Here is a 14,374-nt window from a genome sequence, read left to right as displayed (position 1 = left end):
AAGGCAGACAAGCCCTGTGGCTTTAAAGCTCTTGTGCTGGGGTGTGTGAAGCCAGCCTGTGAGGGTGGCTGGCTGTGCTGAGGTTACTGGACAGAGACACTTAAAACACAGGAAAAGATCTTTGTGTGTGCCCTGATCCAGCAGTTGAGAAAAGGATGAAAATCAGCTCTGACACAGGCAACACAATGTTTTCATCACTAGGTTGTGTGAAAATGTAATGAATTGAGCAAACATTTCCATATGTTCTCTTCAGCAGTTGGGACCTGGATTTCTACTAAATAATACCTTGATTTGAAGATGTTTTGTGTTTTTCTCAAGGGTTACCTGGCCAGAGGAGGAGGAGGAGCCTGTTGAACAGAGAGGCTTGCTCCTGTTGCTGTGTAAACAAGTGACTTGTAGGACAGGTTTGGAGGAGGGGAGCCAAGGTGCAGGATGTCCTTAGCTGCTCTGGAAGTGAAAGATAACTACTGAGGGTTTCAGTGAAGCAGAGGGAATATCTATTTAAATTGTGCAATTTATCCCAAAACACTGTGCTTCTCCCCTTCTTTTCTAAGCGATTAGTTTGTTGGAAAATAACTTGAAAATATAACATCCAAATTCTGCACATCTGCCTTAAGAAATTTTCCACGGTGTAAATGCCTCCCCCCAAAAGTACTTAATGTAAAACAGCAGTAAAAGACAACGAAATAGCTAATTAAAAAGTAGCAAGAATTTTATTGTCTTTTGTTAACTTCATTGCATTGAAGAAAATCGGGAAGAGTGTGACGGTTGAGGGCGAGGACACCCCGTGGGCTGGGCTGTCCCGGCTGGGCTCTGAAGCAGAAAAAGAGAGACCTGGGGCAGGTTCTACCGAGATTTGAACTCGGATCGCTGGATTCAAAGTCCAGAGTGCTGACCATTACACCATAGAACCGGGCGGTGCCTCCTCCCTCCGCCAGCCCCCACAATTAATCCATAGCGAACAAACCCCGCCGGAAAATTGCTGCTCGTTCTGCCCTTGTACCTGGGATGGCCGACGGGAATCCAACACGACCTAAATATCCTGTTTGTTCCGAGTTTCTGCGGTATTTGTTGTCTTTACAGAAACGTAGAATGGTTTGGGTTGGAAGGGACCTTAAAGATCATGCAGTCCCAGCCCTGCCATGGGCAGGGACACCTTCCACCATCCCAGCTTACTCCAAGCCCCGTCCAACCTGGCCTTGAATGTTGCCAGGGATGGAGCATCGAGTTTCTTTGGGAACCCTGTGCCAGGGCCGTGCCACCCTCACAGGGAGCAATTCCTTCCCAATTTCCCATCTAATCCTCCCTCTGGCAGAGTGAAGCCCTCCCCCTGTCACTCCATCCCTTGTCCCAAGTCCCTCTCCATCTCTCCAGGAACTCCTCTGGGCACCACAATAAGGTCACCCTTGGTGTAATGAAGGCAGAAAGCAAACAGGAACACTGGGGAACAGCTGCTGTCAGAGACACCCCAAAAGCTCATTTCTGCAGAGCTCAGCAGCTGCCACCAGCTGTGCTGATGCAGAATTTAGTTCTTAATTCTGCATCAGCGATTCAAAGCACAGAAAGAAAATGAACAATATGCTGTGACATGTCTGAGATTCTTCAGATCATTTCAGATAAGTCAGAAAGTACTAACCTGGCTGCAATAAATAATAGATTTGGGAAAAAAAAAAACAAAAACAAGAAAACACTCTGATTACTTACTCTTACACTTTAGATATGTATTCCACGAAGCATGGGATGTTTATGGCATTCTAATAGTCCATGAAAAACGCCCTGAAGTCACTTTCCATGGTTCTGAGCAGGAAATGAGTGTCTTTGTGGCAAAAACATTCAGGTTCCACCGAGATTTGAACTCGGATCGCTGGATTCAGAGTCCAGAGTGCTAACCATTACACCATGGAACCGCACACTGTGACCCCCCCTGAGCCGCACCTACTGAGCCAAACTCAGGAAAAGCCAATTCCATCATTTCCATGGATCTATGAACGAGATCCCTGCCTTGTTTCTCTCCCATGTATTCCACATGTACTCATTCCATGTAAGAATTCCACTGTTTATTTACCACATTCTACAGCCCTGGAAACAACCCCCACTGAGCAGCACTGTGCCATTAAGTTCATGGAGCCTTTTTACTCAGATCATGTAATCCAGAGGCCAAATACAGACTTTCAATACCACATGCCTTGACTTTCAATACCACATGCCTTGACTTTTACATTTTCACATTCCTGTTTTTATTTTGTTTTCCTGCGTTTTGTGCTGAGAGTCTGCTTCCTATGTTTGGCATTGCCACCATGTTTCATTTAATCCGGCAAGACAGGGAAAAATTACAAATGTGTGCAAGGAGCTTTTGATGCCTGATTAAAGACAAGGATCTCCTGGAGCAGGTCCAGATGAAGGCATGAAGATGCTCAGAGGAACATTTCTTCTATGAGGAAAGGCTGACAGAGCTGAGGCTGCTCATCCTGAGGCAGAGAAGGCTCTGGAGGGGGGCTTGTGACCTTTTGGTTTATAAGGGAATTTTCTTATGAAAGATAAAGAAGAAACTTTGCACCACAAGGGTGCTGAGGCACTGGCACAGGGTGCTCAAAGAGGAGGCAGATGGCCCATTCTTGGAAACATTCAAAGCCAGGTTGGACGGGGCTCTGAGCAGCTTGTGTATCCCTAATCACGGCAGGGGTGGGGCTAAATGGCCTTTAAGGGTCCCTTCCAAAACAAACCATCCTTGACTCCACGAGACCTTCAAATGACACTAAAAACTAGCTGTGGGCATCCCAGCACTCTGTCCGTCCATTTCAGCAAAAACATCTGTCCTCGCACCAGCCACGGCCCTGTCCCCCACACCCAACATAACCAGCAGGGAGGAGAGGAAGGGCGCTGTGCCGTGAGAGGCAGGAAAACCGAAAAGAATCGTGCTAGCAGAGGATGGTTTCGATCCATCGACCTCTGGGTTATGGGCCCAGCACGCTTCCGCTGCGCCACTCTGCTGCTCATGCTATATACTCCTCCTGCCCCACATTAGAAGGAGAAGCGCAACGCAACGAACCACCCACCCACTGCCAGATCAGACACGTTCCCTGCCCGCCCCTGCAGCCACGCGGGCCCGCTGCAGCTGCCCGCTCCGGAGATACACTCCAGATATTGCAGAACTAATGGTCATAACTTAAACACAAAACGTTTCGCCTCGGCAGGAGGAAGAAGCTCTTCACACTGAGGGTGGCGGAGCAGCGGAACGGCTGCCCAGGGAGCGGTGGTCTCCCTCGCTACAGACATTCAAACCCACCTGGACGCGTTCCGGTGTCACCTGCTCCGGGTAACCCTGCCTTGGCTGGGGGCTTGGATCGCCAGACGGACCTTCCAGCCCGAACGATTCTGTGATTCTGCGAAACAAGAGTAGCTTCAGCCACCCGCTCTCGCCGCAGGTCAGCAATAATAACTAATTTAGGTCCAAACCACCGATGTTCCACCGCAGAAAGTGTCACATTCCCAGCTGCGCACAGCCCAACGTGACTGTGAAACCCGCCGGGGGTTATTGATACAGAACGGCCCCGTGAGGAACACCGGTACCGCCCCGCCCCAGAGTGCTTTGCGCGTATTTGCATACAGCAGGGCTATTTGCATAACCCCGGTTGGGCCGAATTTGGGGTCTGTTTGCCCTCTCTCCGCCGTCTCCTGCCCGCCAGACCCTCGGTACAGTCGAGGTGCTGTGCACGGCTGCTGCTGCTCCCATCGGTACGGCCGGTTCGTCCCAGCAGGTCACCATAACCTTGCGGAACCCAAATCCTGGGGGTATAAATAATGGCGGGTAGCAAGGAACATTCGTGCTCGCTTCGGCAGCACATATACTAAAATTGGAACGATACAGAGAAGATTAGCATGGCCCCTGCGCAAGGATGACACGCAAATTCGTGAAGCGTTCCATATTTTTTTCCTCCCTCTCATCCAGCCCTGCAAGCCTGGAAGAGGAAGCTCAGGGGTCATAGGGACATAGAGACTCCGCTCTCCATGACAGGTGAGGGTCAGGGGAGAGGAGACGACTTGGAGTGGCACCAGGGGAGGTTTAAGTTGCACATCAGGAAGATTTTCTTAATGAAGAGAGTAATTAAACATCAGAATGGGCTGCCCAGGGTGGAGTCACGATCCCTGGAGGTGTTCAAGAAACAGCTGGGCATTGCACTCAGTGCCATAGTCTGGTTGACAGAGCGGCGTTTGGTCACAGGTTGGATGCAATGATCTCAGAGGTTTTTCCAGCTGATTCTGTGAGCCCCCTCTGGCGGCCCAGCAGCTCCCAGGACCCCCAGAGACACAGCCAGGATAACAGAGGGTCCCTTACTCCTTCCTGCTGCTCCTGTGCCAAGGTCCCTCTGGCCCTGAAGGCACAAGGACGGGCACTGAAGTGCCAGTGCCTTGGGAGGGTGTCTGACCTGGCTCGGCTCCTCCCTGCACTGTTCTCCCCAAGAGACCCGGAGGCTGAGGGCCATACCCCAGCTGGGCCCAGAGGTTTTCCCTGCAGTAACAAATTCACTATGGCTGCTGCAGAGAATTGACTCACAAATGAGAGCGTTTGCCCGGTGGGGAGTTGCCTCCAGACTCAGATTATGGTGCTGCCACAGGTTAGCACTGTGAAAAATGCCTATTTTATAAGTGGCTTTTCGCAAATATTAAAATGAAAATTATCTGTGTTGTGTTAGAAAGTAATGCTGTTAAATATGGTTTTAGGATATTACAAAATATTAAAATAGAAACTATGCTATGTAGGATGCTTTTTTTCCTAAAAGAAAGGACTCACACTGAGATAGCAGCCGCAGGACACCTAAATCTTTCAGAGAAAGAGAATTTATTGCCCAGTTATCAGGAGAAACGAACTTCTTCCTGCCTCGCTCATGCAGAACAATCCCGTTAGGATTATCCGGAAGAAGTTCATGATGACCAGACAGAATTCTGTATTTGAATGGAATTTGTGCATCATGTATGAGATGTATGAATATGCAACAGGTTATTGTTTTTAAGGGTTAATCCTCTGTTAACGTGTGTCCTTTTTTGGGCTTATTTTGCCCAGGAAAAGGTACCCGGACGTCTGTAAGTCTTTGTTTCTATTGTCTCATATTGTCCTAATTCAAATGGTCCAATTTATTATTACTCTAATTATATTGCTATTTTTATAACCATTTTATTACTATTAAACTTTAAAAATTTTAAAAACAAGTGATTGGCATTTTTCACAGCACTTTTTGTACTTCATCTTCTCCTCACTATCCCTTGCTTCCTCTGCACGCAGCACAGAGCAGGCTCTGGCACTGCCAGGCTCTCCTGACCACTGCATGGCACACACGTCAAAAATGGGCATTCTCTAGTTCTCACTATTTCCTTCTGAGGATTGTCTCCCCAAAATGGTTTTACTTCCATGCAGGGTGTCCTAAGCACAGCAGTGGCAATCTGCTCCACAGAACAGCAAATCCCCCTGGGCATTTCTGAGGTGCTACCCTGATGGAAGGAGTAGCTCTTGCTCAAAAACTGCACATTCTGTAATTCACTTTCTTTCTCCACTACAGGATCTCACTCTTGTGGGATTCAATGCTGGCTAGAAAAAGAACAGGGCAAAAATTTGGTAAAAAGGGCAGCAAGGTAGCATCCAGAGTTACCAGGGACCAAAAAGCTCAAGTTCCTTTGCCTAGAGGGTGTGTGGTACTGAATCGAGATGGACTGCTTCTCTTAAAGATCAACAGCTACTGTAAGAAAATTGGGAGTTATTTTTGGAATAACTCTTTTATGGAATGTCTTTTATGAAGAGGTAGTGCTTTTTTGGCTTTGGCACTGGGGATTTTGTTTTAATCCAGGTTGAATCCTGTGATGGGGTGAGTGAAGCTCAGTGAGGTGGGTGCTTTTCGAAAGAAAAAAAGCAGAACAGAGGCAGATGGTGAGGGGGAGAAAGTAACATAGGAAACATGAAACAAATATATTGTTAGAGATGCCATTTTTCTGTAGTAAAAATTCTTCAGCTTCTTGGTTTGATTGACAGTTTTTTTTGTTTGTTTGTTTGGTTTTTTTACTTCATGTTTTCTCCCTGTTTTATTGCATGTTAGGTACCACACAGCATAATTGTTTCTTTTTCTGATAAAAATTATTAATTCTCCTCAGACATGATGATAACAGATAAAAGAAGGAAGTTAGGCAGCTCATGTGAAAGAATTTAAATATGATGAATCATCCAACCTCAGCAGTGAACACTAAACATGAGGAATTCTACTTTGGTATTACTTGGATTAGGCTGCTCAAGGTGTAGTCAGAGTGCAGGTCTTGGCTTCACTTTCCTTAAAATTGGAAGGTATGATTGTCCCTCTCGTTTAGATAAAATTATCCAAATATTGCTGGCTAACTTGGTCTGAGTTTTTAGTTATTTATTTTAAAACACAGGCTGTGTCAGCAGGAGTGTGTGGAGGTGCCAAGGACCCCGTGGAATGCAGGTTTCGTACATGTCACTCTTGGAACACACTGTAACAACAGGGATTGCAAATTCTCACTGCATTTTCTTTCCCTCGGTGTCACTGATTTAGCATTTTCACAGGCAAGTCGCATTTCAAACATCTTTTGTTCTTCAGAGCAAAATTCTACTTTTGGCTTTGTATCTGGCCTTTCAGAAGGTAAGATAACCACACAATATTTTGGATATTCATCCTGCGAATTGCTGCTTGGGAAAACTAGATTTTTTATTCTGCATACATAACTGATGTTTGTTATTAAACAAATATTAAAAAAACACGCTGAATTATTTCTTCCTCTGAGCTTCAGCAGAGGGCTGAGAACAGTTTTTACCTGAGCGCCACTAGCTGCTCCCTCAGGACAGGTTTCGAGCCATAGCCCCGATTTAACACTTAAAAACGTTTGGTTTTTGTTTTGTTTATTTTTTTTTTTTGACTTTTTCCTTAAAAGCAAGGCGGGCCCCTCACGTCATCCTGGCGCCATCAGTGCGCGCCGCCGCTCACATGTCCCTTGTTTACCGCGGTCGCTGCCGGTGGTGGCGGCGCCGCGGCGGGTGAGGGACCGACAGACTGACCCCGACCCACAGACCGACCACCCCGCCGGGGGCAGCGACAGATCGGCGTGGGGGAAAAAGGGAATGGCGGCGGAGAAAGGGTGTACCCCGCAGGGGCGCTGTGAGGGCTTGTCCCCTCTCGGGCGGTGTGAGGTGCGCTTTTCCGCCCTGCGGAGCGGCGAGAAGGGCTGGTGTCCCCTCAGGGGTGGCATGAGGCGGGAATGTACGTATCTGTGTCTCTGTCTCTGTCTCTGTCTTTCCTAGGAGCGGTGTGAGGCGGGAATGTCCCCTCCCATCAGGGCCGGTGTAAGGCGGGAATGATGCCTCCCGTTAGGACCGGTTTGAGGCGGGAATGACCCCTCCCCTCAGGGGCGGTGTGAGGCGGGAATGGCCCCACCCCTCAGGGCCGGTGTGAGGCGGGAATGGCTCTTCCCTTCAGGGCCGGTGTGAGGCGGGAATGGCTCTTCCCTTCAGGGGCGGTGTGAGGCCGGAATGGCTCCTCCCTTCAGGAGCGGGGTGAGGCGGGAATGGCTCTTCCCTTCAGGGGCGGTGTGAGGCCGGAATGGCCCCTCCTCTCAGGGCCGGTGTGAGGCGGGAATGGCCCCACCCCTCAAGGGCGGTGTGAGGCGGGAATGGCTCTTCCCTTCAGGGGCGGTGTGAGGGGGGAATGGCCCCTTCCCTCAGGAGCGGGGTGAGGCGGGAATGGCTCTTCCCTTCAGGGGCGGTGTGAGGGGGGAATGGCCCCTTCCCTCAGGAGCGGCGTGAGGCGGGAATGTCCCCTCCCCTCAGGAGCGGCGTGAGGCGGGAATGGACCTCTCCTCCCGGCAGGAGCAGTGTGAGGGGCTGTCCCGCAGTCCTTCGCCGTGTTCCGCCTGGAAGCGGCCCGGTTCTCTGCCGCTTGCCGCGGACAGACGCCGAGGGGGGAAGAGCGGAGCGGGTGGGCGCGGGTCGGGAGCCGTCTGTGCGGGGCTGCAGCCGGTGCGTGACTTGCGAGGAGCCAGAGATGTTCGGCCATCAGTCCTCGCTGTGCTGGCTCGGGACGCTGAGGTACCGCCTGATGTTCTGAGCTGCTTCTCAATAAAACCTCTCCTTTATTTTCAGGCTCAGCATGGCCCTGCCAGCAAAGAGGTGTGGAAGGCCCCCAGTGTTATCTTTTCTGGAAAAGAGAAAGAAGAGTCTTGATAGAAGAAGGGGGAAAACAAGGATTTATGTAGGAAATCACACTGACTGGTGGCTGACACTTAAGGAAAAGTTGGATTTCAGAAACCATGCAGAAGTCGCAGGGTTTTTACTAGGTATGTGAGTAGATTGTCACGATATTCCTCTGTTTACTAATAGCAAGTAAATAATTGTGAGTGTTGATATCAACTGTCTTTTCTTTCTAGGTTTGACACCTACAACCTGTTGTCAAAAGGTCTGCTCTGTCCCCTCTCTGAGGGTGTGAGAAGGATCACTAGGAAGGAAGAAAGAGCGTTGTCAGCCAGCGCTCCTTTAATAGCAGCAGATGGAACGTTAGTACTGTCCTCTCCTTACTTGGGAAGGGTGGATAAAATATTTTTCTTGGTACCACTTGAATGACTGTAGCTGACATTTAAAAATAATGTCACATATCCCATGTATTGGAAGGCATTGGTGCAGGTGATTGATGCCCTGGAAAATGAAGGGTAAAAATGCTGGACTGTAGATTGCCTTGGTGCCTTTGGAAAAATGAGTAATTGAGATCAGCTACTCTGGTGCTTATCTAAAATCTTCTGTGATTGAATCGTTTTATGTCTTGTTTTGCTTTTGATAATACAAAAGCTGATACATGAGCTGATAAGTGATGAATCTTAATTATTTCTTTCTGTAGCAGAGATGAAATAAGTGGAGTACTTTCAGTAACTGAAGTTCTACAGAACGGTGTTGGCGGTTCTCAATGTTTTGTAGTTACCAAGTGTGAGTAATCCTGGAAAGGTTGTGAACCAAGAAGCTGAGGTTGGTACAGCATTCAGGGTATTCAGTGTATGGTTGTCAGAAGCACAGAAACTTCCAGTGTTCTGATTTTAACTTTTTTTTCTTTAACCACACACTTGCATAAGCTTTCAGATCTTGATCTTACAGTATTCAAGCCAGCTGGGCTTTCCCACCAGCTTACACTAGAACAGCCTCTCTGTGGGGAGAAATTCCCCTAATTAGATCATTATACTCTGCAATCAGTTTTTTAAATGAGCTACTTCACTGGCTGTAAGGAACTGCTGTTGCTCTTCAATATTATCTTGATGCTTTTGAAGTGTCTGAATTCAATGTTGCTTTATCAACAATAAATTTTACCCTAAATGTTGTACAGATAGATTAAAAAAAAAAAAGTTGAGAAGTTGAGAAAGTCTCAAAAAACTCCTTTCTCAAAATGAAAATGCCACTTCTTCTGTATTTGTGTTCTCTCTTTGCTCTGTACCTTTCAGATTTTTCTTTGACCAAACAATGACTCATGTAAATTACTCAGTTTGGCTCATGGAAAATGTGTGACTGGTGACACTTATGCTCAGTGAAGTGTCTTCCAGTGCTCTCAGATTTTCAGTTGTTGGTGTCATTACAGTGAGAAGAGGACTCAGCCTTCCGTTACATTTTCCTCCAAAGGCTTCAAGATCAGAAGAATCCACAACTGCATATTCTCAGCCAGTTCGACCTCATTCTTGTGCCTTTTTAAATGCACTCTGCAAATGTCTCTATTATTTAACGACTTACTGTTATGCAAGTAGAATAATACTGCCAGTACCTGATTTGTTGAATTGCACTCACTATGTAAATTACTGGTGGAATGATTATTCTTGTTCATAGTACTGAAATTCATCCCTTACTAAGGCTTCCCCCAAACCTCCCATGACACTGGCACTTCATGCTGAAGAAAGAAAAATCAAGAGAAAATAGACTTCTAAATATTTCCTTTTGTAATGTTATAGTGTGACAGATGATATATTTGGGTTGCTGTATGAGCATACACTTTGGAATATCTGACTTCTGTAGAGCAGAGTATTATCATTGCTGTTTTCCAGTAAAGTTAGCAGAATGGTGAATGGAAAATTATTCTGAAACAAGATTTTTTCTTCTGATGGATATGATGAGCAGTGTCTCTTTGGTCAAAATGGCCAAGTAAGGCTTTCTGCTCCTGTGGGACTATAAAAATTGTGGAATTTGATTATGTTCAGATGTCAGAACTAAACCCGTAAGAATCACTTACCCTCTTATTCCATTGATACATTAAAAATGTACTTTAGGAGAATTACTTTAAGCAGAATCATAACTTGTGCTGTTGGCAATACTGAATACTTAGGGCATAAACCTATAATGTTAAACGTGAGAATTTTCTGTAGAGATTTATAGTGGAAGTAGCTATAAAGCCACCAAATTTTAATTTTGTTTTCTGATAGTAAAGTGGACTTACTGTGCCAATTGATTTCCTTAGAACTGTGGCTCTGTCAAATCTCTTGGAATGTGAGTATTTGCATGCATAGACTGGAAAACTTCATCCAAATAAGTGCTGTTCTGTTCTGTGTTGAACTTAAGCTTCAAACCATTAGTTAAAGAATTGAAGTTACAATGCACTGGTGTTCATAGTACTAACTCAATCTTCCATTCCTTAGCCTTTACAAGAAGCCATTTTCTAAAATCACAATAACTACAGTTGTGTTCTTAGCTCACATAATGTGGTATCACCTGAAAACTTTGTGTCTAGCTGGGGAAAGGTAGTCTGGCCTATATTTTGATTTACTTATGTAGTAAAAAACCCTACAAAACTGGAGGAAAAATTGTTTCAAATAGCTCTTATAGATTTCCTGGTGAAGTAAGGAGTTTTGCAGATCACCACAGACCTGCTGGAGAGAGGAGTAGAACTGAGGGGAGGTACTGGAATAGGGTACTTAAAACCAGTGTTACAGTGCCCTGTTTTCTTACTGTTTCATATTGCTGTTTAATTCTTGGGCTCTTTTCTTACTCTGAATGCTTGTGAACCTGTAAAGCTTGATCAGTCAGTCAAGAGGAGTGCTGCATCGAGGCACATTATTTCAGAATGTAACAGGGAGGCAGGAACCTGGTTTTATTCTGAATTCTTCAGGCTTAGTAGATCATCATGGGTTTTATCTTGTAGTAAAATTGAAATATGAAATATAACTTTTATAAGCCGTGGTCATTTGTCTCATTTAATAGTATGAAATACTATCATCAGAGTGATGATGATGCTTGTTACTACTTTTGCAGGAGGCTTTCATGTCCTGTGCCTTGTGTTGGGCTTCTAAATCAAGACACCCCAAGCAAGTTTCGGCTGTGTGTTGTGTTAAGCATGTTCTCGTGAGTCACTGCTGAGAATACTGCTCAGTGGATAGCAGGAAGGAGGAGAATGCATCAAAGGAGGAATTCCAGAGGTTGGAGAAGTGGAGTTTCAGTTTGAGATGTGTAAATGAAATGTGGGTCAGAGAGGAATGGTGAACCTGAGCACTGTTTGTGGTTTGAGTGTCCTGTGCCAGCACAAGCCTGCTTCCTCTCTTTTCCCCTGTCTCAGCAGAAGCCATTGATTTCATTTATAATTCCAGAGATTCCTCACCACTACAGCACTCGGAGCCCTGGCAGTGAGGATTGTGGGGTCACAATTCTGAGGATTCAACAGATAAAATGGATCAGGTAGAGCTGATAAGTGGCAGAATTTACATGTTCAGCACCTCACTTAGGTCATAGAACAATATTTCTTTCTGTAGTTCTTGTGCATAAATGTAAAGCTACCTTGTATTTAAGATGCTAAAATCAGTCTGCTCTACTCAGTGCTGTGTGTAATCATGTTCTGTGTGCAGTGTTCAGAGGAGCTGTATCAGAGACTGCCCAGAGTATCTAGAAATAAAGAGAGCAAGCGATTTTGTGTGTGTGTACACACACAGCCTTGCTCTCCAGTTTATTTTATGCAACCTTAAACTAACATGGATTGAAAGGGGCCTCTGAAGGTCATCTCATCCACCCTGCTCCAAGCAGGGCTGACTTCAGGTTTGGATCAGGTTACTCAGAGCCTTGGCCCTCTGAGAACTTGGCTATTTTATAGAATTTTCAAATGTTGTTTCATAAAACATAGGATCCAGAATGATTTCATCTTGCATTTCTGTTTTCCATTTTTCTTTTTTACTCTTATTGTAGTAGTCACAGTCCTGATCCATGGCATTTAAGATATGGGAACCCTTAAAATGCATTCATGGGGGCAACTTAAAACAGACAATTTCTGATTTGAATAGCTTTGTCTGTACTAGGTAACAGTGTGTGCATGTGGAGATGTTTTAGGATTTATCACAAAGACCTTTCTCTGGCTTTAAGAGAGGATATGGTCTGAAGTGAGATGACTGCAGGCACTGTGTTAAGTAGTCTTTAAGTGGTTACAGTTGTGTGTTTGTAAACATCTCCTGTCTATAGTAGCAAAAATACTTTGGTAAGTGTGTATGCAGTAAGCAGAGCCAGTGAACAGTCAGGGTCTCTTGTATGGATGAATGTTGCTGTTGAACTTAGTTACATTGGTTCTTTGGCTTCAGTCAAAGTGACAAACTGCATATGCTTTCCTAAAAACATGTTGGGCTTAGATATTTTAGATCTAACTAATGAAGTAATTGTTAGGCTATTTTCTGAAGTTAGTGTATATTCCTGTTCTTGATCTCCACATTCTTGGAATATCTCTTACATCTCATCCTGGCTCTTTCTGGTTCTCTGTACAAATTTCTTTTGAGTTGTTAGTGCATAGGTTGGACTCGATGCTCTTAGAGGTCTCTTCCAATCTCATTATTCTGTGATTCTGTGATATGCTCCTTCTTGGTTGGTCAGCCTTGGTGCAAACATCAGAAGACATTTCAGCAGAAGAATTTCATCACTGTTTTTAAGCTTTGTTTAAATAATAATTTCAAAGCAGTTTTTGACATGACTATTTTTCAAATGAACACAGCACTTCTTGTCTTAGTGTTACTATCTTCAATGGCAAAAAATAAAATCCTGCTGTAGTAGGATTTTTTAGAATTTAAAAATTCCATCATAGGATAAACTTGACCTGGCTTTGAGTATGGTACAGTGGTGTTTGGCTTGTGATTCAGCTGTTGATCTGGGATGACTTAAAGTGAGTCTCTACAGAGCAGCTCTGATAATTCTTGTGCTGGTTTAAATCCCAAATTAGATAAAAGTACTTGGGGATAATAGAGTGCAACATGTTTCATATATTCCAGTGACTTGTCTTTCCTTTCCTTTTCCAGAAGGGCAGATGAAAGTACAGGTTGCAGTAGATAGTTCTCATAGGTGAAAATGATTCTTGTCTGTAACATCCTGATTCAGTGTCTTGTGTGGGCTTGCAGATACGAGTTTGGGTAGGATTTGAGCAAAAATACCTCACCAGGTTTGTGAACTTTGCTACAAATTAAGACAGCTGCAGTTGGGTTTTGTGAATGTGCAGAAAAAAAAAAACTCTTCCTGAAATTCATATGGCTGTTGTCTCCCTATATCTAAAATAGTCCTAAATCAGCATTTTTAAAAGTCTGATCATAGAATAAAGATTTGCATAACTTTATTTCAAGATTGATGAATTATAAATAAATGTAGGAAATGCAGGAATAAGGTACTTGTCTTCTTTTTTAGGATAGCTTCCAAAAGCCATAGCCAGAAGAGGATCTCTGCTGGAAGTCTAGAAATGCTCTGGTGAATGTGCACAGTGTTCTGTCAGACCCGTCCCAGGGCTGTGCAGGGCTGCCAGGCTATCCAGGGTAACAGGGTAACATGTTCCAGCTCCCACAGCTGCTGCTGCTCTTCCCTTTTCCAGTCTCCCCACAGCCTCTGACACACTTTGAGTCCGTGTGATAACCTGGAGACAGGAACTCACCTAAACACACCCTCAGCAGGGTGGTATCTTTGGGGTTTTTTATTCCTGTCATTGCTTTCATGTGGTTTGTTCTCAGTCACACCAGGGAGGTGCTGTGAGCCTGGGAACCAGTGGCAAGCCCAGGAAATGACACCAGCACTACAAGCTTGGGATTGAGCTGTGGGCTAAACATTGATCTGTGATGTGAAACACCTTTTCACCTTGTAGTCATGCAGAAAAGCACTGAGGAAAAAGCTGATCCAGCTATTCAGATTATTATGTCAAGTTATTCTGGGATCTTAGGCAAATAATACCTATTTTTGGTGACAAATTTAAAGCCTGTTGAGCATTAGAAGGAGGATATTAAGGGTTTAACTTAAAATTATGAGCTTCCAGAATGCTGATTTTAAGAGCTTTTTTCTTCATTTGCTTATTCTGCCTCATGCCTTCCTAATAAAAAAAAAAAACAAACAACCAGCTGTTAAGAGGAAAAA

At 45.0% G+C, this 14,374-nt stretch overlaps 1 long non-coding RNA gene and 4 other non-coding genes across 7 annotated transcripts; 2 read left to right on the top strand and 3 right to left on the bottom strand.

The window, feature by feature from the left end:
* Positions 1-841: 841 nt before the first annotated feature.
* Positions 842-913, bottom strand: TRNAQ-UUG (transfer RNA glutamine (anticodon UUG)). The gene has a single exon. It is a non-coding gene; the product is annotated as a tRNA-Gln (tRNA).
* A 922-nt stretch (positions 914-1,835) lies between these two features.
* On the bottom strand, positions 1,836-1,907 carry TRNAQ-CUG (transfer RNA glutamine (anticodon CUG)). The gene has a single exon. It is a non-coding gene; the product is annotated as a tRNA-Gln (tRNA).
* A 1,012-nt stretch (positions 1,908-2,919) lies between these two features.
* TRNAM-CAU (transfer RNA methionine (anticodon CAU)) lies at positions 2,920-2,991 on the bottom strand. The gene has a single exon. It is a non-coding gene; the product is annotated as a tRNA-Met (tRNA).
* An 833-nt stretch (positions 2,992-3,824) lies between these two features.
* Positions 3,825-3,931, top strand: LOC132336875 (U6 spliceosomal RNA). The gene has a single exon (XR_009489012.1). It is a non-coding gene; the product is annotated as a U6 spliceosomal RNA (small nuclear RNA).
* A 3,039-nt stretch (positions 3,932-6,970) lies between these two features.
* Positions 6,971-11,196, top strand: LOC132336689 (uncharacterized). Of its 3 annotated transcripts, none has more exons than XR_009488921.1 (4): positions 6,971-7,259; positions 8,138-8,331; positions 8,422-8,547; positions 8,889-11,196. It is a non-coding gene; the product is annotated as an uncharacterized LOC132336689 (long non-coding RNA). The 3 variants fall into 3 exon arrangements; XR_009488920.1 differs by having other exon boundaries at positions 8,886-11,196; XR_009488919.1 differs by having other exon boundaries at positions 8,422-11,196.
* The last annotated feature ends 3,178 nt before the right edge of the window (positions 11,197-14,374 follow it).

Source organism: Haemorhous mexicanus, chromosome 20 (assembly GCF_027477595.1).
Source record: "Haemorhous mexicanus isolate bHaeMex1 chromosome 20, bHaeMex1.pri, whole genome shotgun sequence".
NCBI lineage: Eukaryota > Metazoa > Chordata > Aves > Passeriformes > Fringillidae > Haemorhous > Haemorhous mexicanus.
This window is presented reverse-complemented; position numbering and strand designations above follow the sequence as displayed.